This window comes from Ursus americanus, chromosome 14 (assembly GCF_024610735.1).
Source record: "Ursus americanus isolate L20-20 chromosome 14, mUrsAme1.1.p, whole genome shotgun sequence".
Classification (NCBI taxonomy): Eukaryota; Metazoa; Chordata; class Mammalia; order Carnivora; family Ursidae; genus Ursus; species Ursus americanus.
In genome coordinates, this window is record NC_142140.1 from 12390346 (window position 1) to 12414565 (window position 24220).

At 45.5% G+C, this 24220-nt stretch overlaps 1 long non-coding RNA gene and 1 pseudogene across 1 annotated transcript; both read right to left on the minus strand.

The window, feature by feature from the left end:
• Positions 1-206: 206 nt before the first annotated feature.
• LOC148108913 (uncharacterized) lies at positions 207-22869 on the minus strand. The gene is made up of 3 exons (XR_015726563.1): positions 22757-22869; positions 15218-15327; positions 207-224 (listed from the first exon to the last, which is right to left on the minus strand). It is a non-coding gene; the product is annotated as an uncharacterized LOC148108913 (long non-coding RNA).
• On the minus strand, positions 19757-22492 carry LOC123799229 (transient receptor potential cation channel subfamily V member 5-like; annotated as a pseudogene).
• Positions 22870-24220: the final 1351 nt, after the last annotated feature.

Here is a 24220-nt window from a genome sequence, read left to right on the forward strand (position 1 = left end):
GTAGCTTTATTCCTGATAGTCAAAATCTAGGAAAAAATTAAAAAAAAAAACTCAACAGAAGAATGGAAAAACAAATTTTGGTATATTCATGAAATAAAACTCCTTTGTAGAAAAGAATGAAGTACTGATACTCACCACAACATGGATAAATCTTTAAAACTTTATGTTGAGCCAAAGAAGCCCGGCAATAGAGTATACACATCTGGCTCCATTTAAATGAAGTTCTAGAACAGGCAAAAATAAAATATGGTGAACAAAGTCAGAACGGTGGTACTGGGAAGGGGAGGGTGCATAACTGACTAGAAAAGAGCACAAGGGTACCCTCTAGAGCAATAAGAATGTTTTGTGTGTGTGTGTGTGTGTGTGTGTAGCTGACACCATGCTTTGTGTGTGTGTATATATATATATATATACACACACACATAAAGTTGTGTATATTGTATGTCTGTGTGTGTGTGTGTGTGTGTGTATAGTTGACGCCATGCCCAGGGTGGAGCCCAATGCAGGACTTGAACTCACAACCCCTAGATCAAGACCTGAGCTGAGATGGAGAGTCAGACACTGAACCAACTGAGCCACCCAGGCGCCCCAAGAATGTTGTATATCTTGATCTCGATGCTGTGTACATATGTAAAAATCAACAAGCTGTACACTTAAATTAATGTATTTTCCTATATGTAAACTATACCTCCATAAAGTACTATTAAAAGAAAAAAACAAATCAGGAGATAAAATTTCATTAGTTCTAATGATTGGCTGTAAAAAGGGAGAGAGATGGGAAAGCTGAGTTTGCCACTCGAAAGTAATTCTCAGGAATCTTTGGTGTTGTCAGCTGAGATGGAGAAGAAAGGACCACGAGCAAGGGTCTGAGAGCTGGAGTTCTTAGCCAATAGCACAGGATGGCAGGGTGGATTCTGTCACAAGTAATTGCTTACCACCAATAGCTACCAAAGTTGTAAATGGCATGTTTTGATATCTTTAAGTCAGCAATTGCGAATTTTAGATGATCCCTTAATGAGGGCATTCTAACATACTTACACTCCAGTGTGTAATCTCTGATGGCAAATCAAGGGATGGAGTTCTGCCAGCAAAATAGGAATGCAATCCCCTATAGTTCATCTATGTCGGCGTGACCCGCCGAAGAGATTCAAGTGCTCACATGCTTACAGGACACCTTGATGGTTACCATGCAATAAAATAAACCAAAATACAGAACAACAAAATAAATGAAAATGAGACATGCGAGCACAGTGAGAAGGAAATTTGGGAGAGAAGCTAGGGTAAGATAAAAAGAAGCAGTCGTGGTTCAGTAAGTCCCAGAAGAAGAGAAGCCTAAAAAGCAATGAAGGGAAATAGCCCCGAGCACTGATTCTCAGGGCACCTGCCAAGCAGCCCAAGTTTAAGGGCACAGCATTACATTGCCTTCTCTCTGGGTCCAATCAGACTAACTCGTTCTGTGGTGAATCGTAATGACTTATGGTCAGATGGTAATCGTTTTCTTCAGTGTTTTAGAGGAATCATAAAAGAATTATAATCTCGCCAGTAAAAAAATAAAGATGATGAAAATTGGAGAGCACGGTGGAGGTAAGGACTGGACGAAAATGCTGCGGTGCTAATCTCCACTTTGTTCACTGGGGAGTATCAAGAGATAACTGTCTAAATTTCAAAAGCAAACCGAGGTTGGATCACATTATTTTAGGTCATAAATATCGCCACTGTAAGAATTAAAAATAATACTTCGGGGGAAGAAAGAGTGGTGGGTATATAGGTGATAGGCCCCACCGAGTTCTTCGTAGCGCACGCTGTGAAGAGCGCGGTTCCATCTACAGCTGGTGGAACAGGACGACGGTATACTACTGAAATAAACAGCACCTCCGTAGGACTTCCAAATCATTAAAAACCGTCATCTTTAGGAGTGAGTGATGGATTCAGGAAAGGAATGTCGGTTGGAAATGTTCACTTGTTAGTCCCTTGTGGGCGGCTAAAATCAGGAACGTGGTGGGGCAGGTATTTGCCTTCCTGTTTGTTCGGAGCAGCTGACGGGAGGGGCAAAGCCTTCCAGCACCTGCCCCCCAAGCCTCCCCTCGGTGTGTTCCATGCCCGCCCTCTCCCTTGGTTTTAGCTTCCCTGAGCCTTGTCAGGAGTCAAACCACCACGTTTCCCGTGACTATCCTACTATCATATGTGAGAACCACCGCTTGGAGGGCTTAAAAGGGGTTACAAGCCAATCTGAAGGCTGGCTGACTGCCCTACATTACTACTCCTGGCATTCCTCGTCGGGGATGCCGGTCAGGGTGAGACTGAGGCCAGCTTGCATCACTATCATTGGAAGAAGTTATTTAAAAAATTAACAGCTCATAGAAAGTTAATAATAGGTGTGCCTGGGTGGCTCAGTCGGTTAAGCGTCAGCCTGTGGCTCAGGTCATGATCCCAGGGTCCTAGGATTGAGCCCTGCGTCAGGCTCCCTGCTCAGCGGGGAGCCTGCTTCTCCTTCTCCCTCTGCCGCTCCCCCTGCTTGTGCTCTCTCACTCTCTCTTCCTCTCTCTTTCTCTGTCTCAAATAAAAAATAAAATCTTTTAAAAAAAAGGGGGGGGGGTGGCTGGTGGCTCAGTCAGTTAAGTGTCTGCTTTCAGCTCAGGTCATGCTCTCTGGCTCCTGGGATCAAGTCCCACAGGCTCCTTGCTTAGCAGGAGCTGAGCTCCACCTGCTTATGCTCTCTCTCTTTCTTTCTGACAAATAAATAAATAAATCTTAAAAAAAAAAAGACAGCTAATAATAACAAAGGCATTAATGTTAGCAAGGAACTTCTACCTCAGCCCTCTCCCTCTTGCCCCTTTCGCCTCCCCAAACACACACACACAGCCCTCCTGTTTCTATAAAGGAGCTTCCTCTCCAGCAAGGTTGTCAGCCCTGAGGGATAACGAGGTGCACTTGGATGTCCATGGGGGCACATGGGCATTATTGTGGTTTCTAAGTAAGTAACCCATAATCAAGGATGTTCAAGATCTTACAATGTATAGGACAGTTCAACCAGCCACTGTCCCACCCAACCTACCAGTGACAACCATGAAGAAACACCTCACTCTCTGTCCCACTCCTTCCCAGCCCCAGGGCAGGAGTGACTTCCTGAATTGATGGTATTGGGAGGAGGACTGACAGGGTGGCTCAGGTCCTGCTGGGTTCTATTCTCTTGGGGATCCGCCAGCCTGAAGAAAGGTTGAAATTGGGCCTGTTCTTCACCGGGGGTAGGCTGCCCAGCAGGTTCTGCACTCATGAGAAGTTCCGGAATCCATTCATATCAAAGTCTGTGTGGGAAAATCTGTTTATTCCAGTAGAGTGTCAGCCTACCCTCTGGGACAGGGTTCTGAAGTCATGGTCGCTGTCACCCTTATCAGTGATAAAAATGACATTTTAATCTCCAATGATGGGGCACCTGGGTGGCTCAGTCAGTTAAGCATCTTCCTTAGGCTCAGGTCATGATCCAAGAGTCCTGGGATTGAGCCCCGCATTCACCTCCTTGCTTAGTGGGGAGCCTTCTCCCTCTGCCTCTGCCACTCCCCCTGCTGTGTTCTCTCTCTTGCTCACTCTTTCTCTCAAATAAATAAATAAAATATTAAAAAAAAAAATCTCCAGGGGCGCCTGGGTGGCACAGCGGTTGGGCATCTGCCTTCAGTTCAGGGCGTGATCCCGGCGTTATGGGATCGAGCCCCACATCAGGCTCCTCCGTTATGAGCCTGCTTCTTCCTCTCCCATTCCCCCTGCTCGTGTTCCCTCTCTCGCTGGCTGTCTCTATCTCTGTCGAATAAATGAATAAAATCTTTAAAAAAAAATCTCCATTTATCCGTCTCTTGTGTCTTATTTCCTAATTGTTCTGAACTCGGAAGGGAATCAAGGAATAATTTTTATTGGCTTCAAGACTTAAAAAAGAAGTAGTTTGAGAGACTGAAGAGAAAATACTGAGGGATAAAATGCCAATATTCTTTAGATTTTCCAGCGATTTTTAATTTTAAAAAGTCCATCACTTGGAATGATTTATATTACTCCTGTGGATTTCAGGATACTGAAAAAGTATTTTTATTTTTAAAATTACACCCAGGCTAACTCTAAAACAGACTTGAGACTGCTTCTTTTTCTTCCTCATCTTTTTTTTTTCTTTAAGATTTATTTCTTTATTTTAGAGGGAGAAAGCCTGACACGGGGCTTGATCCCAGGACCCTGAAATAATGACCTGAGTTGAAACCAAGAGCTAGATGCTTAACCGACTGAGCCACCCAGGCACCCCTGATTTGAGGCCACTTCTTTAAAAAAATACATATAGTTGCACAAGATTTTATTTCGTGCTTAAGAATAAACTAGGGAAAAATCAGAGTCCAAAAACAAGCTAAAGCTAATGTGGTGTTAGTACACGTCCTCCAGTGCTGCTGTACAATTATTAAAGGTAGGCAGTAAATTAAGCACTAAACTTCCAGGTAACCGAAGCAAAAAGGGAAATACGATTATTTTCAAGACTGATTTTGCCCAATGATATAATATTAAATTGTATGTTACCTGACACACACGCTATATTTACATACACATACATGTATATGCACAGCGACTTTGAGGACAGAGTCAGAATTGCTGGCAGTGATGTGTGCTAGAACTTTCTTCAGGAGTCCTCTTACAGTGGGTACTAGCTGATGTAATGGAGATATCTCCAACAACTCGAAAGAAAATATAACTGTGAATTACTTTCAGGTTTTTTCTTTTATGGTTTCCTTCAATGCAAGCCATGAGCATTATGCCAAAACATAATTTAATAAATGGGCTCTTTCAGGCACCAAGACAATCCAAGAAAACTGCTCTCTGATGGTCTGGCTTGATGCCCAAACTTACAAGAGATGGATTGTTTCACCATTTATAAATATTTTTGAATAGCAGCTATTATCTTGTGTATGTGGTAAATGTTCAAATTCTGTACTGCCAATTCCCCATCATCCTTGCAAGGACATAAATCATTCCAAACCTTGGACTTTGTTTTTTACTAAAAAGCGCTTGAAAACCTAAATTATGTTTTTGGCTTAAGATTACCCGGCTTGAATTTTTTCCCGAGCACTAACAATTTACTCCCTCTGCTGTCTTTCTCTTGGTTGTCTCGATCATCTGGTCTTCAAAGCGTGAATTCATCACATGGGGTATGGTACAGAAGAATGTTCACTGAGGTGAGACAATAAATCATTATAACTCCCTATTTATATATGGGGGGGGGGAAAGAAAGGAAAGAGGGAAGAAAGGAAAGGAGGGAGGAAGAGGGAATCCATGAACAGTCGCTTCTCTTCACTCAGTATCCAAATGAGTATGTGGAAACATGGTACGAGAGGCACTCTGAGAGAGTTCCACAGTGCTGAGAGAGTGCAAGGGCACTCTTTGGGGGTTCACCTGCTGTATTGGACATCTCCTATGCACCACTTCAAAATCCCCTGGGCCCCCTGAGGTGTGAGGAGTGAGCTCCATCGCTACTGTGGAACCAGTATCAGGCCGGCACTGACATGGCCTGCACTACAGATCTCTCTCTCTCTTGTTCTTTGGGAACCTCCTCTCCACAGTCCAGAAAAGCATAGCTGTTTATGCCCATGAAACCACTCCTGACCAGTGCAGGACAGGAGCTGATGGCTACATGTCTGCGTCTCTTTGACCCATAGACACACAGCTCTGAGATGAACTCCATAAGGCTTCCCACAAGGTCCTGGTGAGATGGAAGTACCAACCTCCCTTATTCAGCATAGTGGGAGGGGCAACTTGGTAAGAGATTCTTGTACTGGTTTTCCCTCCTTTTTCTCTTCCCCATCCTGTATCACTGTTCCCTGGAACCCCATTCCCAAAGAACTAGCTGCAAGCAAGACTTTGTATCAGGCTCTATCTCTGGGGGTATCCAACTAAAGCATCTGCTTCTGGAGTATTTTCCTGTGTTCCTGCTTATGGGGATTTACAGATTTTGTCCTTCAACTTTAATAAAATTAACTTCCACATAATGAATAAATACTTTTAAGAGATTCCTGCAGCAAAGCTACTGACTGAAGACAAACCAAGAATGCAAAGATAACACAATAAGAAAACAGGCAAGCTGAGTCTTCTCTTATTAGATGAATTCCCCATCAGACACAGAGAAGAAATAACTTTTTAGCCTTAATAATAAATTAAAATAAATAATTTAAAATATGCTTATATTTATTTCATTCTTTTAAAATTCCACTTTAGGTATATATTAGGCTTTATAAAATACATAGTGTAAGTAGAATGGTCTGTGTATAATTCACAAATAAATGAATGTATATATATATTGGGAGCATGTACTCAAAATTTTTTGCTAATAGGGTAAAAGATCAAAAAAGTTTGGAGAGTACTGGTCTGAATAAATTCAAATGAGCATGCCTTTCCAGTTTGTTTTTTTCTTAATAAGCTTTGTTTGAGGATGATAGGAGGTGAGCAAACCTGAGCTGTCTGCAGAAGTTGCCCTCAATAACGTATACTGATGATCAGAGCAAAGTCACTGATAGACATATCATTTATCTTCTTTTTTAAAATAAAGATTTTACTTTTTTTTTTTTTAGAGAGAGAGCACGTGCATTCGAGCTGTGTGTGTGTGGGAGGGGTAGGAGCAGAGGGAGAGGGAGAGAGAGAATCTTAAGCAAACTCCACACCCAGCGTGGAACCTGACAGGGTGCTCGATCCCAGGACCCTGAGATCATGACCCGAGCTGAAATCAAGAGTGAGATGTTTAATCGACTGAGTCACCCAGGCATCCCTATGTTTATGGAGATTTTTGTGTGCTGCCAGGAGTAAGAGCCCTTCATGCATTCCTTAAACATTTATTCAACATCTAAGCACATTAACTAAACCCAAATAACTGTGTGTTAACTCATGAAATGAAATAAAATATTAATATATTTATATGATTCCATTTATATGATATTCAAGAACACACAAACATATGGTATAGAAATAAGAATAGCAGGCGCGCCTGGATGGCACAGCGGTTACGCGTCTGCCTTCGGCTCAGGGCGTGATCCCGGCGTTCTGGGATCGAGCCCCACATCAGGCTTCTGCGCTATGAGCCTGCTTCTTCCTCTCCCACTCCCGCTGCTTGTGTTCCCTCTCTCGCTGGCTGTCTCTATCTCTGTCGAATAAATAAATAAAATCTTAAAAAAAAAAAAAAGAAAGAAGAATAGCAGTTTTCTTTGTCATGATTTTGACTGAGATGAAGCTCAGGGGAAAATTCTTTGGTGCTAGAATGTTCTAAGTATCCTGATTTGGGTGATTATACACGCTTGATACTTGTGGTAATAAGTTATTCCTCAATAAAAGGTTTTAAAAGATAAATACGTTTCTGCCCTCAAGAATATTATAATCTAGTTGGAAAAGGAAGGCATGCTGAAACTAACCACAGTAGAAGGCAAGATAGGTTAAAAGTGGTGGATTTAGGGAACAGTATGGCTAAGAGTTCAGGGCATAGGTCCTCCACATCAGGAGGTCTTGGATTTGAAACCAGCCCTCATTCTCCAGCTTTGTGAGCTTGGGCCCGTCACTTCATTTCTGTGAACCCATTAGAGTTTCGCTGGCCTATAAAGTGTGAGTCATGGTACTTGCTTGCCAGGAGCGCAGTGAGGATTCCACGAAATCCCTCGCATAAAGCACTTAGCACGGGGCCTGGCACACAGCTGAGTCCCACAAGTTTCAGCTCACATTGTGATTATTCCTAAAAACTCTCAGAACGTGGTGAGTATAAACTCTCATAGCCACAGTAACCTACAAGCCTCAGGTGGACCTTCCTTTATTTGTTCAAAGTTCCATTTAACCTCTGCCCAGCCCTTGCTCTGCTGCCTGGCAAAAACCATTATCTCAGTTCTAGGTTTTCTCAGTGATTTCAGATTTAAGTCCAGTCGTTTCATCTTTTCTGCTTCCCAGATGGGGAGGTGGTTTAGATTGTGTCACGGCACCAGGGATGTGGCTGGTACATGCTGACATCCAATGTCATCTAACTTATTCCATCAGAATCCTGTCCTGGAGGGCCTGGCAACGTCACCCCTCCACACTGTCCCTCACCCCTTAATGTCACCCCTCCATACTGTCCCTCACCCCCCAACGTCACCCCTCCATACTGTCCCTCACCTCCTAATGTCACCCCTCCATACTGTCCTTCACACCCCAACGTCACCCCACACTGTCCCTCACCCCTCAACCCCCAGACTCGTCAGCTACTGGAGAGGGAGAGAGAGTCTCGAGCCCTGACGCGCCTAAGATTCTCTGTTGTGAATCACCTGTGGGGGCCCATGGGGAAGCAGTTCCAAACATATCTCTGCAGCAGATGCTTCAACCACCATCCCATCGGCTACCTCATCCTGTTCCTCAGTCGTCTGATGTTTTAGGCCCTGCATAAGACTGACAGATTTGGGGGTTACACAGTAAGCGTTTGAGGCATGAAGGTTTGGGGTCTCCATGGGGCCACAACCAACATGCTTGCTAAAGGCAAAGGGAATATGGAATGGGTAGAAGGTGGCAGTTATAAATAGCAGCTACAACCACATGATCAGTTGCAAAAACCAGGACTGTGATAGTTATTTTGATGTGACTATATTTGTTTATATACAAGCCAGTTTTCCCCTTTTCCATTGTCCTATCATCTAACTTAAGATATATTAATAGTAGTAAACTTTATATTTCAGTATTTAAGTTACAGAATATCAAAGATTCAGTGTGACTCACTTAACAAAGAAATGATTACTCAGAAATGGATAAAGTCACTTTGGATACTTTATTGAGGAGATTTGGCATGTTTTCAGATCAATGAGGCAAACTGTACTTTGTTTCAACCATAGCATTTCTCATTGGTTAAATTTCCAGCTATCAAAGAAGTACTGAATATGAGATGGAAATGACACTCAAAAGCGTCGAATTCAGCTAGTACTCATATAACTTAGGAATAATATTGCATTTGTCCATGTGACATAATTTAGCATCCTTTGAAAACCAAGTGTACAACAAGGTTCAAGGAAATTGGTATCTTTGCATTGGAGGATCAATAACCAAATGCCACTTGGGGGAACTCGTGCTCTCAGCCTTCTTAGAACTTACAAGCAGAAGAGACTTTTCGTTGATACCAAGCGATGGGGGGGGGGGGGTACGTTCTGTGCAGAAATGGTTTTTGGTGCCAGGTGACTCATTTTTAAACAACTTCTACATTTGGCAGATGGTGATAATGCCAGCACTTAACGACAGAGCTGAGTAAATCAGGACGGCATGTTTCCACACTTCTCAGATGCTTATTTCTAAACATTATATAAAAATCATGTCTTTAAGTACCTCTCTCCAATGAGTCATGGAGCCTAAGCGGGGCTGCTGCCTCTGGAGTCCATTTTGCCCTCCTGTAATGTACCACATTGACTGCAGCATGGGAAAAAGATCCAGACACTCATTTTCAGACGCTGAAAACATCAGGCCACGGAGTGTATTTACCACAGACATTGTCTGTCTTGACCATTTCTCACACAAATACTGTCATATGGATAAGACCTTCAAGTCTTCATCAAACTTCCATGTATTGCAGACCAATTGAACTATGAAACCATAGACCTATGGGATAGAAGGGACTTATGGGCATTGAGGCGGGGGCAGAAATAATTAACTTTTGACCAAACATTTTATGCTCCCTCTTCCATGGTGCAGAGTTGCTGCTAAGAAGTGGCTACCTAGGAAGGCAATACATTTCCCAAAACCCTTTTGTTTGTAGAAGGCCATGTGACTAGTACTGGCCAATAGAATGACGTGCGTCACTTCTGGGCAAGGCAGTTAAGAAGATGGTATGCCATTTCTTTCCCTTTCCTTCTGGATGCAGAGGTCTCCAAGTCTCTAAGAAATGTCAGAGCCATGAGGTGAGATAAACCTGGGTCCATAAATCACCACATGGAGGAAAGCCATGAAGGAACACTTTCATCAAATTTTTAAATGAGTAACAAAGACATTTTTACTGTATTAAACCACTGAAATTGGGGGTTTGCTCATTTTTAGCTAACATTTCCCTAATACAGAGGCCAACTTCCATCTCCCTAACGTTTTAATTCTCTTTACAACTCATAGGGAGATGAGTAGGAATCCCCAGAAGGAGTATGTATAACGTCAAGATGATGGGCATTGGTATCAGGCAGACTAGGGCTTGAATTCCATTTTTAATGCTACATTATGTGGGATGTTAAAGTCACTTCTCAGGGCCTTGCTTATCTTTTTTTTTTTTTTAAGATTTTATTTATTTATTTGACAGAGATAGAGGTAGCCAGCGAGAGAGGGAACACAAGCAGGGGGAGTGGGAGAGGAAGAAGCAGGCTCATAGCGGAAGAGCCTGATGTGGGGCTCGATCCCAGAACGCCGGGATCACGCCCTGAGCCGAAGGCAGACACTTAACGACTGCGCCACCTAGGCGCCCCCCTGCTTATCTAATTTGTAAAATGGGCATAATGTTGTTGAGAGAAGTAAAGGAGTTCATTCTTGTAAGACATGAAGTATTCAAGAAATGAAGGCTTCTATTCTTATTGGCATCATCCTGCAAGTGATCATCCTACCTGTGCTGGTGGTAATATTAAAGAGATCAATTTGCAAATTGTTGTCATCAGTCACTTTTCAGAGGGCCAGAGGAACTTAGGGATACGGGTAGCTTCCCTAATTAGATACTAGGACCTTAGAAAACCAGTTGTGGGTAGTGGAATTGAAAACACTGATCCTAGCAGCCTCAGGCACCAGGAACTCAGAGACAATAGACATCAAGGTCTCTGGGCACTAGTACAGTTTAGCAATGCCCAGGGTCCTTCAGCACAGAGGAGATGGGAGCTGTTGTTTCCAAGATGTACAGGTGATGTTGTGTGGAATGTGAGGACGTGGGAGTCTCTAAGCACAGGGCTGTTCTCCAACGGAGCCACGGGAAATGGGGCCCTCTCCTAAGGACTCTATGGAAACCCCAGAGATGTTCTTGGGTGACACTGAGAAGAGGAAGCACCAGTACCAGGAGAAGGCTTGGAAGGAATTCTGCCAAGTGGATGGGAGTAACATGGAGGAGAACAAAGGACAGGGCGAGTTGTCCGAAGTCCACACTCCCTGAAGCCCACACTCCCTAATCTTCAGTTCCTATGCCTGCTTCTTCAGCTCTGCTCTGAGCCCTGAGGCCCTCTCTGTCCTTTTAGCAGAAGTCTAGAGCAAGACGTTCTGCTCACCCCATGGCCCCCCTGGCCTCAGGACAGTCCTTGTTTGGCATCAGGAGTCTGAAAGAAGACTCTGCCTTCCCTTCCTTTGCCTAGATGCCAAGGGTTGGAAAAAGCAAAAGCAGATGTTTGGCCCAAAACTACTATAAAGATAGATGAGAACAGCCTGGTTCCTGTTCCCCACCCCAGGAGTGATGATGGGGAGAGTGATAATTCAGACTGTGTCTCTGTCCAATTCCAAGATCCCTTGGGCCAAGCTATTGAAGAGATGTCAGGAACCTGCACCTACCAGCTGCTTCAGACCCACTCCCTGAAAAAGAAAAAAAGGTGGAAAGAAAGGAAAAAACAGAAACAGAAGCTCCTGTTCAGCACCTCAGGCTTCCACAGCAAGTGACACGGCTGGCCCAGGCTAACTTCTCCATCTGGTTTTCTTTTTCTCCTGTTTTTGTATTGTTGTTGTAATTTATAAGTACTGGAATTTGAACCATTAGCTCTGGTGGCGCTGAGGCGGTGGGGGGGGGGTTTCCATAATGTGAAGGAGAACCAAGAGAATTTCAGAACAATGTATTTTCCAGATTCCTGTCTTAACACCAAAATATTGACCCTCGAAGAAGGAAGGAAGGAAGGAAGGAAGGAAGGAAGGAAGGAAGGAAGGAAGGAAGGAAGGAAAAGAGAGAAGGAGGGAGGGACGGAGGGAGAAAGGAAGGGAGTGAGAGAGGAGGAAATGTTCAGAGTAAATAATAATTTATCTTGTGTTAATCTTATATTCTGGTTTTCAACACCTGCAAGACTGATGACCTTGAAGAAAATGAGGCCATGAATTAGCACATAAGTCACCCTTCCCCCGAAAATACACACCTAAGGCAGCCCATTCCAGCTCTGGACCACTCTGTTGAACATTTTCCTTTATGCTGAGACAAAACTATCTGCCTCTGTTTTCTACCCCGGTCCTCTCCCGTCTTGGATCCACCCAGAACAAGTCTAATTTGCTTTCATATGTAAAAATGCACAGTGAAGTCCTCTCCATGCAGGGACACAGGGAAAGGGTAGCCTTCGTGGAGGGTTAGTTCCATGGGCAGTTTTCTTCTTTGGAGCAATAACAAGCAACTTTATCCGTGCTTTTATTTGAGGGATACTAAAGGACTCTCAGCTCCATGTCTTCCTTCTAAACTCCAAGATTGGCCTCTTCTATTGTCCTTAGTGTCCCCTTATGTGGAGAGTAGTCTGGAGGGATCAGGACTCAAGATAGCTAGGTTTGGAGGTGAGGGTATGAGAGGTGACTCAGTTTGTTTTGGAGTGTGGAAAGAGAGTCCCCAAAATACTGGAGATGTGTATATTGAATCAGCAAGGGGCACAGCTACTCCATCATCACCAAGGCCGCCCAGCTGGGAGAGGACCAGGAAGCCAGGAACACCTCCCTCCACCCATCCTGTTCCAACATGCATCACTGAGCTCAGCCTTCCTTGATCGTCTCACCTCTGTCTATTGTCTTCTTTTTCTAGAATGTCCCTTCCAACGACTGTTGCAGATGCTAGTGGAGATAAAAGATTTGAGAGAGGAGAAAAGAGAGTATATGTATTTATTCAGGATCTTAAACTCCTTAAAGCTTGCTCATTGTTAATTTTCCTCTCTAGAACTTACTCTCCTGATTTCCTTAGCCTTCTACTCCTATCTTCCTAAAATGACAAATACTGTTTGCTGATCTGTCACCCCTCCATTTTCCTTTCTCATGGTAAAAGCTTTCTGAGTTCCCTCTGACGAGCCATCCTTCCCAGTCCACATGGTTCATTCAAGACTGATCACACACAGCTCACCATCCCAGAGATGAACTGAAGACCACGATCTGATCAACCAGAGTCATAGTGATTGGCTTTGGTGTGGAAACATGATGGGAACCAATGATGGTCATCGTCACCCCCTCCTGAGGAAAGCCGGCTGAGCAGGAAGTCAACACGAAGAGAAGGAACAGGGATGAAGAGAGACAAGTTTTACCTTATGGCTATTCGAGTTGAGTATCTCTCTTGTATCCAAAAGAATGCTGAGAAATACTTGACCCCAATAAGTCTCAAATTTGGGGGTCTCAAAACCCCTTTGCACTTTTGAAGTTTATTAATGATCCCAAAGAACTTTCACTTATGCCGATTATTTATATTGCTATTTATCATACTAGAAACTAAAGTTGGGAAATTTTAAATTAAAAACTAATAACAAACCCATTATATGTTAATAGAAATAACATATTTTTATGAAAAATAACTGTATTTTCCAAAACAATATCTTTCGTGAGAAATGTGGCATGCTTTACATTTTTTCAATACTCATGCAGTGTCTGGCTTACTGGGAGAGAGCTGAATTCCCCTACATGCTTCTGCATTAATATATTGCCATATGCTGTCTCGGTTCAAGTGTATAAAGAAAACCCACCTCACAGAGATAGGTATCATTGGAAAAGAGAGGAATATTTTAGTAAACTTTTCATGGAGTTGTGGATATTCGTTTTTATATCACCCTCAAACTTAACAAGGGGTACTTTCTTTAAAAAAAAGATTTATTTATTTGTTTGTTTGTTTGTTTGTTTGAGAGAGAGAGAAGGGGCAGAGGGAGAATACATCCAAATATCCAAGCAGGCTCCCGCTGAGTGTAGAGCCCCAGGTCGGGCTCAGTCTCACAGCCCATGAGATCAGGACCTGAGCCCAAACCAAGAATCGAATGCTTAACCAACTGAGCCACCCAGGCACCCCGACAAAGGGTACTTTCTTAAAGGTAAGTTAACGATGTGGAATCTGAAACTATAAAAATGAACTTTTCATAGTGAGTACTCACGAGAGAATGGGAGTGATAAAAGGCAAAATAATACCTTAGAATTATGAGGAAAATAGCTTTGATTTTGTGAACTTTCTGAAAGGGTTTCAGGGACCTCCAGGGTTCCCTGGACCATACTTTGAGAATCGCTGCTCCATCCTAATCCTCACCAACTCTGACTCTGTATTTTTCTAACTTAAACTTCTAAAGAAACGGGGACTGCTTTGGCTTATTCAGCCACCATTCAATAAGAAGAGCCCTGTTAGTCATTCAGCAAATATTTCTGGGTGCTCCCTGTGCTCCAGACACCATGCCAGGAGCTGGGAGTACAGAGGGAGGCAATACAGACCTGGAGCCTCCTCGCACATTGCTAACAGCCTAGTGCGGCACACAGACATTAATCACACGGTATCGGGGTAATATAGCCATCTTGTAAACCCGGTTTGCAGTTCTGGCCTCGGCATCGTGAAGGAAGCCACCAAGGGCATGAAGTCAGAGAGTGTTATGGGATTGGTTCCTTAATGAAGTGCGTTTTAGGAGATAAAAAGGACATGTAGTCATTTGCTGGAAAAGTGGAGTAGAGGCATGGGCGTGGGGGGTGTGCTTCAGGTAGAGGAAATAACATGGGAAATGTCTTAGGGAAGGAGAAGCTGCAGGAAGCCAGCGTGACTGGAAAGGGAAGGTGCAGAAAGAAGAACACATTGCAGCAAGAGTCTGGGGAGGTAGACAGACGCCATCTGTTAGAGCACTTGCAAAAGACCGTCTTTTCCACTGCGGGCCGACCTATAGAGCACCGCCTTTGAGTCAGGCACCTGTTGCTGGTCCAGTCACCTGGAGCTACAGACGCAGGGCGGTAGCCCATGCCTAAGGGACCACTCAGAAGGGACCGTGCAAGTATGGCGAGCACTCCAAGTAGAGTCACAGTCCCCTCGGAAAATCATATTCCACGTCTCATTGCTTCACGGTTGCCTGATGCACACCCAACCTGCAGTCTGGAAGCCTTGAAGATCTTCTGCATTTGCTAGCTCATCCCTGCTTGATTTTCAGCAGGGCCACTGTCACAGGTGGAGCCCTGAAGGGGCAGATTCTGAGACGGACATCAGCAGCAGGAGGTTTATTAGGTAGTGCTCTTGGAGACAACACCCGGCAAAGGAACGACAGAAGTAGGAGTGGATGGAGGGAGAACTGACCTGCAAGGCAGTCTCAACAAAGGTCTCAGCCGATCTCATGGGCAGCTCTGAAGATGCACTGGTCCTTCTGAACTGTCCCAAGTTGCAGCCACTCCAGAAGGAAGCATGACCTAGGGGAGAAGCATGACAAGACAAGGCTGTTTTCCTCGGTTAACGCAGTCCCCAATGTGGGCTGATGACAGAAGGCTGTCTTCCAGCCCCATTCCCCACTCTGGAGGGAAGAATCCTTCTTTCCTGAAGGAAGCTCTGAGTGGTGCATCACAGAGCCCACCACGCTTGTGGACCCGCTCAACAAGGAACATGATGGTGTTTAGGAGGACAACAGTGGCCGGGAAGTCAGAAGGACTGAGTTCTAGGGCTGGCTTTCCATAAATCGATCACACACACAAACTTGTGTAGTTGCTGACCTGGATCCACTCAGCTTGTCTCCCCGCTTTATCCCCTAGCCTTTCTCTGTCACCAACCCACTTTCAGTGCAGGTCCCCATTCTCTCCTCGCAGCCCTCTGAGCTCTGGGCTACTTTGGGCCCTTTGCACTGTTGATAGGAAATATCTTGTTTGTGTGCTACACTGAGATATATGCTCCATGAGTGGAGGGACTTTGTGTTGTTCATCTTTGTGTCCTCGGAGCCTGGAACACAGTAGGCACAAAAATATTTGCTGAAAAAATCAGTAACTGAGGGGGTGCCTCGGTGGCTCAGTGGGTTAAGTGTCCAAATCCTGATTTCGGCTCAGGTTATTCTCAGGGTCGGGGGATGGAGTGCAGATTCTTTGCCCCTCCTGCCCCCCTCAAATAAGTAAAATCTTGGAAAAAAAATCAATAAGTGAGGCCCAGGCAGAGCGGGGTATGGGTTTGCCGAGGCCGCCGTAACAAAGCAGCACCGACCACGTGGCTTAAACTGCAGAAGTGTGTCCTTTCAGCTCTGCCGGCTGGAAGTCTGAGATCAAAGTGTCAGGAGGGTTAGCTTCTTCCGAGGCCTGTCTCTCTCCTGGGTTTGCAAATTGCTGTCTCCTCCCTCTGTCTTCACATGGTCTTTCCTCTGTGTCTGTGTGTGTCCAGATTTCCTCATCTTAGGACACCAGGGGCGCCTGGGTGGCTCAGTCGGTTAAGCATCTGCCTTCGGCTCGGATCACAATCTCAGGGTCCTGGGATCGAGTCCCAGAGGGGTGTCTGACACAACCCATAACAGTGGGGGACACAAAAAGGCCATGATATGGGTTTTCTCTCTGAGAAGCACAGCTATATCCCACTGAAGAAGGGGTGAGCTTTGAGTCCTTATGACACACCAGGCACTGTGCTGGTCCTCCGCGGGCATTACCTTATTTCTCCCCACAACCATCTGCTAAGTGGGTATAGGACTCTCTCCATTCTCCTGACAAGAAGACAGGGCCTCCGAGATCTGAAGTACTTGCCCAAGGTCACACAGTGGGCAAATGGCGAAGCTGGAACTTGAACCTAGACCCACTGACCCTGGGCCTACGCAGTCAGCCATTTCTAGAGAATACCTGTGGCTTGTCCTCACAGCCTCCTAATCCCATGATTTGATTGGCTAACATCCTGCATCCACAGAGCTATAATCAGCTTAATTACACGGTGTTTTGTGATGGTCTTGCTAAGTCACCTGTAGCCCTCTCCAAGGAGAAGGGAATCATCTGGGGAAAAAAACCAGAAGCCCAGATGTTGCCCGCTTTCGGGGGAGAGAGGCATGAACAAACAGCTTTTTTGCTCCTAGCCTTGTCAAGTCTAATGCTTTGGTCCCCTCCCTAAGACTTAAACCAAAATCAGAACTTACTTCATTCTCTGTTTCAGTAGCTTGGAACAGGCCCAAGATAAGGTTAAAAATCAAAGAGTCTGTGAAAACTGCAACCAATTACCCTGAAGAATATGCTCGGCCTGAACAGACTTATTCAACGTTGCTTAGTGGGTGGCTTCACAGGACGGAGGCCAAGATTTCTCATCTGCTTGGCTTTGCCTTTGATTATTCATTGACTGGGACGGCTTTCTTACCATAAGCTGATACAGTCTCCCGTCTCAGAAAAGGGGGGGAAAATACAAAACACCACATTTACTGATTCATGTCAAACAGAATGTTTTTTAAGAGAGACAGACCTGTGGTACTAATGAATATTCCCTGTTTTTCCTTTTGAATTCACAGCAGGAGATTAATGAAAAATTTAGTGAAGGGTAGAGAGGTGCTGGTGGAATGTTCTGATTCCATCGAGTGTTTATCCAAACACACATTATAATTGCCTGTTATAAGCCATGCACTGTGCTAGATGTTGTCCCAGATTATCTCCTTTTGCTTGCATAAAACCTCACAGGGAGGTGTTGTCATCCCCATTGTACAGATGAGGAAACTGAGTCTTTAAAATTGCATTGTCCAATATGGTAGTCACTAGCCACAGATGGTTATTGAAACTTACATTTAAAGTAATTAAAGTTTCTTTTTTAAAGATTTAATTATTTATTTGAGAGAGAGAGAGTGGGGTTGGGGGGGGCAGAGGGAGAGGGAGGGACAGAATCTCAAGCAGACTCTCCCACCCAGCATGGAGCCCGACGTGGGGCTCGATGGCACAACCCTGAGATCATGACCTGGGCCGAAACCAAGAGGCAGACGCCTAACCAACTGAGTCACCCAAGCGCCCCATAAAGTAATTAAAGTTTTAAAAGTCACTTCTGTATTTACAACAGCCACATTTCAAGTGCTCGACAGGTATATGCGGCTAGTGGCTATCCCATTGCACAGCACAGATCCAGAACACTTTCAACACCACAGAACATTTTACTGGACACACCCCCCTAGGATTTAGAGGCCAAGAGACCTGCCATTTGCTTAATCAAAAGCAAGATTCAAATCCGGCTCTCTCTACTCCAAGTCCAGGTTCTTTCCACTATTGCAACACACCCACAGCATCTATTATCTTCCCAGAAGGGAGGCCATTAGCTCCCCAGGGGCAGCAACATTGACCCTCATTTCTTTGGTAATCCCTTGAACTTTGGTAAAAACTTCTTTCGGCCTCGAAGTGTGTGTTGGAAAATGCAAAGAAATGGCCAGCAGGTGGTGTGCGTGTCCCATGTCTCATAACTTGAACCATCTCAAGGCCCTGCTAAAAGAGGTGCTTGGAAAAGCCAAAACCTTGTTTGTTTTGACAAAGGGCTTGTATAGATATTTCCCCAAAAACAGATATACAAATGGCCAATAAGCCATATGAAACGATGTTCAATGTCATTAGTCTTTGGGGAAATTGCAAATCAAAATCACAGTGAGGTACCACTTCATACTCATTAGGATGACCATAGAAAGAAAGAGAAAAAGAGGGAAAAAAACAACAAGCAGAAAAAAAAATAAGCATTGGTAAGGAAGTGAAGAAATTGGAATCCTTGTGCCCCGTTTGAGGAAATGTAAAATAGTACAGCCACTGTGGAAAGTTCCTCAAAAAATTAAACAAGAATTGCCCATAAGATCCAGATTCCACGTGTAGGGATATATGCAAAGGAATTGAAAGCAGGGACTTGGAGAGATAATTGTACACCAATGCTCATAGCAGTATTTCTCACAATAGCCAAAAAGTAGAAACAACCCAAATGTCAATCAGTGGATGAATGGATAAATAAAATGTGATATATTCATACAATGAAATATTATTTGGGGGCACCTGGGTGGCTCAGTCGGTTGAGCATCCAACTTGATTTGGGCTCAGGTCGTGATCTCAGGGTTGCGAGACGGAGCCCCATGTAGGGCTCTGTGCTAAGAGGGGAGTCTGCTTGAGATTCTCTCTCTCCCTCTCTCCCTCTGTCCCACCTGTGTGTGGGTATGGGTGTGTGTGTGTGCATGCATGTACTCTCTCTCTCTCTCAAAAAAAAAAAAAATCATTTGGCCTTTAAAAGGAATAAGGGATACCTGCTACAATATGGATAAGTCTTGAAAACATGCTAAGTGAAATAAACTAGATACAATAGGATTCATATTATATGATTCCATTTATATGAGGTACTTAGAGTAGTCGAATTCATAGAAAGTAGAATATCAGTTATCAGGGGCTGTGGGGAAGGGACAGTGAAGAGTTAATGTTTAACGGGTACAAGAGTTTCAGTTTGGAAAGACGAAAAATTCTTGTAGACAAATAGCAGCATGTGAGTGTACTTAATACCACTGAGTTGTACACCTGGAAATGGTCAAAATGGTAAATTTTATATTACATGTATCTACCCATAATAAAATTTTTAAAAAAATAAAACAAGGATGGGACACCTGGGTGGCTTAGTCAGTTAAACATCTGCCTTTGGCTCAGGTCATGATCCCAGGGTCCTGGGATGGAGCCCTGCATTGGGCTCCCAGCTCAGTGGGGAGTTTGCTTCTCCCTCTCCCCTTGCTCCTCTCCCCACTTTTAAGCTCTTTCTCTCTCAAATAAATAAAATCTTAAAAAAAAAAAAGAATTATTCTGTCTACCCCCTCCCATGATTAACAGGCATGAAATTTAGTCCTGCTCTCCACCCAGGCCTACCTGATTGTCAGGTCCACAGTAACAGGGGTCCTCATCATAAATCAGAGATATTTTCCTCTCCATCCCCCTTGCCAAGATCCAGTCCAATAGTCACGTGTCCCAGGGTATTGTGACAAAGGATCTCCCACCCTGGTAATCATTGTTGCTGTGAGATGTGGTCCAGGACAGGGAGGGGTTGGGAGGGCCAGGGAGGCTCCGGCTAGTGTCCTACTTTCAATCACAGAAACAGAGGCTGTTTCTCAGAAAGCTGCTCTTGCCCCTGTTCCTTATCCGAGCTCTTGAAAGCTTCCACAGAGTGAAGCACTGCAGAGGATTTTGATCGTGGTGGTTCTTGGCTCGTAGGAACCAGTGGTCCCCCAGCCCATCCTGGCATCCACAGACCCCAGACAAGACCACAGGAAGCAAGGAAGCTTCCTCTCCAGCATTACCATGGTGGCCAGACCGGGGCCTTCCAGAGCTCGTCCCACTCATGGCCACCTGCCCATGTGTGTCATCCTTCATGGCGATAAACAGGTTGGGCATAAGCAGTGTGGTGATGGTGGCAAAGACAGTAGATGGTGCCACACGGGAAGGGCAAGTTCACGTCATAGTTGGCAGGCCCATCAGTGATGGTGAGGAAAAGCTGAAAGGGGTTGAACAGTGCCATGGGGTAGTGGCGGAGTTGTCCCTGATTGGCTGGGTCCTCTTTCTGGAAAATGACATAGAATGCTGAGGCAAATCCCAGAATAACAAGGCATCAGCTGGCAGAAATGCTTCAGGTCTCAGAAAATCATCTTCTAGGAGTGCCCGACTGGTTCAGTTGGTAGAACATGCAACTCTTGACCTCTGGGTTATGAGTTCGAGCCCCATGTTGGATGTAGAGATTAATTTAAAAAATAAAATAAAACCAAAAATCTTCTGGATCATGATGGTGAAAGGACAGAGCATCTGGAATCCTCCAGCAAGGTAAGTAACACCGCACCAGCCCAGCTCCAGGGCGACGGACGTGGGCACCCTCTCCCCATTCAACGTTGGAAAGCCACATCCTCGTGTTCCCCAGCACCATGCAGGCATAGGTGATGATAACGACATGGAACGGCCCCCAGGGGACAGTCTGTCCCAAATAGCAAGAGGCACCAACACCGAAGTTGCCTGGGATCTCTAGAAGCAGGATGACCACACTTCCAAGGATGGGGACCAACTCCCTCACCAGCCAGACCTTATCCTGGTGAGTCACGTGGGCCTCCTTGGTGGTTTCTGCTGGAAAATGGTATTATCGCAGGAATCTGTGCAGTTGCCAGTACGGAACTTGAGGGGACGGTGGACGTAGCCGATCATACAGAGGGGGTACTAGGCACCCAGAACACAGAAGTACCACTGCCCACATGTCTTCCACTTGAAGCTCACTAGCTGCTTCCCCGGGGTCTGTTCCAGGATCTGGTGAGCCTCCTGCTTCTTGGGGGAGACCATGAGCTCTGGAAAGGACACGTCCTCTCCCCAGCAGTTGATCTCTGTGAGGTCATAGAGAGCGGAGGTCAGTGGCCCACAATTCCACTGGATGTGCTTCGGCTTCTGCGCCAGGTGCTGGGACATCACAGTGCTGCCCTCCACTCCAGCCAGCTTGAAGGGGGTGAGACCCTGGTGACCGGGCATGCGTGAGGTCCCGGGACTGCAGGTGGTCGGCGCGCCCATCGGAGGACAGCGGTATGGTGCACATCCGGCAGGCAAAGGTTTGTTGGACTGGAGGATGAGGATGGGCAAGGTGGTGCTTCCCGGGGAGTCCTGGCCCAGACTCTGGCTCCATGCCCCATGGGCAGTCTCACGATCTCCTCACTGCCCTCGCAGGCAGCCAAGGACGATGGGGGCTCTCCAACGTAGATGAGGTTGCAGGGGCTGTGGTGGAAAGCTGTGCCTGTGGCTTCTGTAGAGATGCTGGCCCTGGGGGCAAGCAGGGCTCCCATCGAGTTCACGTTCTGGTTCACGACGGCCGTGTGCCGAGCAGTCCGACCTACAGACGGCTCACCCGGGGCAGGCTCCTTGACCAGCACCATGGCTGCCTCGAGACCGTCCCAGAGGACTGCCACATGCAATGCCATCTCCCCCAGGGCTCCTCCTGTGTAAAGTTGCAGGTTCACGCCAGTAGAAGTTTCGTCAGGAAACAGGTCATTTTCCTTGGCTGCCTGAAGCCGTGGAGACTCTTGACGCCTCTTCGGTTGCAGCATCCGAGCCTTGTCCAGACGCCGGCCCCAGTCCTGCTCTCTGAGCAGCCAGGAGACAGGAGTCTCTGGAGGTGGATCCAGGGCGCCTCTGCCTTAGTGGGAGGAGCCCCTGGGTATTCTCCTTCCAGGCACTGGCGGGTTGTGGAGAAGTGGTCACAGTCGCCTGTCTAGGACTTAGCAACAGCCGAGGAGGAGGCAGGTCTGTCTGGGGTTGGCACTGAGAGTGAGTGTGCCTTCCATGAGGCTTGTGTGTGCAGCTTGCAGTCTGCGGCTGTGGCGTGTGTGTGTGTGTGCGTGTGCACGCACACGCGTGTGTGACCATACACTTATTCTGCTGCAAGACGTAGCCTATAGATACCATTGGAATGGTGCACTTTTCCTCTTTTCCCCCTCCCTACTTCTCTTTACATTCTTTTTCTTATCACTTAGACACTTGGCAACAAACTGGATGTTAACAAACTGGAAAACAGCCACCTTCCAATGTCAACTCCCTTGGCTTTAAACATATCTGGATGTGGATAACTCTGAAATGTACCTCTCCAGGCAGACCCACCCTGAACCTCTGTATTCATCTGTCGACTTGATGCCACACTCGAGCATCAGACAGGCATTTCAAAATGAATTTGACTGAAAAGAAATTCTCATTTCCTGACCCTGCTGCCTCCCAAACTTGTTCTTCGCCTCCTTCCTTATTTCTATAAATAGCACCATCACCCACACAGTTATTCAGGCCCAAACCCTAGGCGTTGCTTCTTTACTGATCCCTTTCTCACACGCACGCATGCACACACACACGCACACCACATCACTCTGTCAGCAAATCGTGGTGGTTCTACCTCAGAAAGAGATCGCGATTCCATTTACTTCTCTCCATCTCCCTGGCACTTCCCTCATCCAAGCTGTCGTCCTCTTCTGCCTGGTCTCTGTGCTTTGACCTTTGTCCTTCTCTAAAATCAAATCAGAACAAGTCACTCCCTTTATTTATTTATTTTTATAAAGGAAATTCTTAGAACTTCTTCTTTTTTTTTTTTAGATTTTATTTATTTATTTGTCAGAGAGAGAGAGCTCACAAGCAGGGGGAGAGGCAGGCAGACAGAGAAGGAAAGCTCCTCCCGGAGCAAGGAGCCTGATGCGGGACTCCATCCCAGGACCCTGGGATCATGACCTGAGCTGAAGGCAGCCACTTAACTGACTGAGCCCACCCAGGTGTCCCAAGTCACTCCCTTTAGAATAAAACTCAAACTCCTAGAGTTCTTGTAGGCCTACAAGACCCTATAAGATCTGGCCCCTGCTTGCCTGTCTGATCTCACCTTCTAGGACTCTCCTGGCTGGTCACTCACCTGTCATTCCTCATGGGGCTTCTCAAGCACCCCAAGCCCATTCCTACCTCATGGCCTTTGCATGATCTCTGGTCTTGATTCAGGGGTTATCAGCACGGAGAGGCCTTCTCTGATGACTCTATCTCAAGTGGCCTTTTCCTTCCGGTCTCTAAGCCATCACACTATTCCTACTCCTCAGAACATGCAGCCCAATTGTAAATGACACGGATGCTGTTTCCTTACTTGTTTCCTGGTTTGGTGTTGGTCTCCCACACTACACCATAAGCTCTTCTTCCCTACTGGAATTTTTTTTTTTAAAGATTTTATTTATTTATTCGACAGAGACAGCCAACGAGAGAGGGAACACAGCAGGGGAGTGGGAGAGGAAGAAGCAGGCTCATAGCAGAGGAGCCTGATGTGGGGCTTGATCCCAGAACGCCAGGATCATGCCCTGAGCCGAAGGCAGACGCTTAACCGCTGTGCCACCCAGGCGCCCCTTCCCTACTGGAATTTGAACTCAAATCTAATTCCAAAGTTCCAGTTCCAAAAGAGAAGGAAAAATACATCCATAAGAACTCAAATACATGAAAGCATATTTTCCATTAAAATTGCCCTCTTGTCTTCCTATCTTCAAAACCCCTTTGGCATCCTTGCTCTGAATTTCCTTCAGAACAAAGCTATTCAAACACTTGATCATGACATGGTTCAAAATGGGCTGTGATACAGGAAATGGAAAAGACCACATTTTAGAATAGTATTGATAAAATCCCATTTCTTCAAATTAAAGGCTTATGTAAAAATATCTCTCACTCTGCATGAACATAGCCCCCTTACACACACATACACCTTCCACGGATATATTTTAAGTCTGGAAGGAGATTCACTAAATTGTTAGTAGTGTTGGCTGCGAGGAGAAGAGAACTTTCAAAACCCGCCATTACTCCTAATAGTTACTTCTGGGAGGTGGGATGTCCGAGGGCA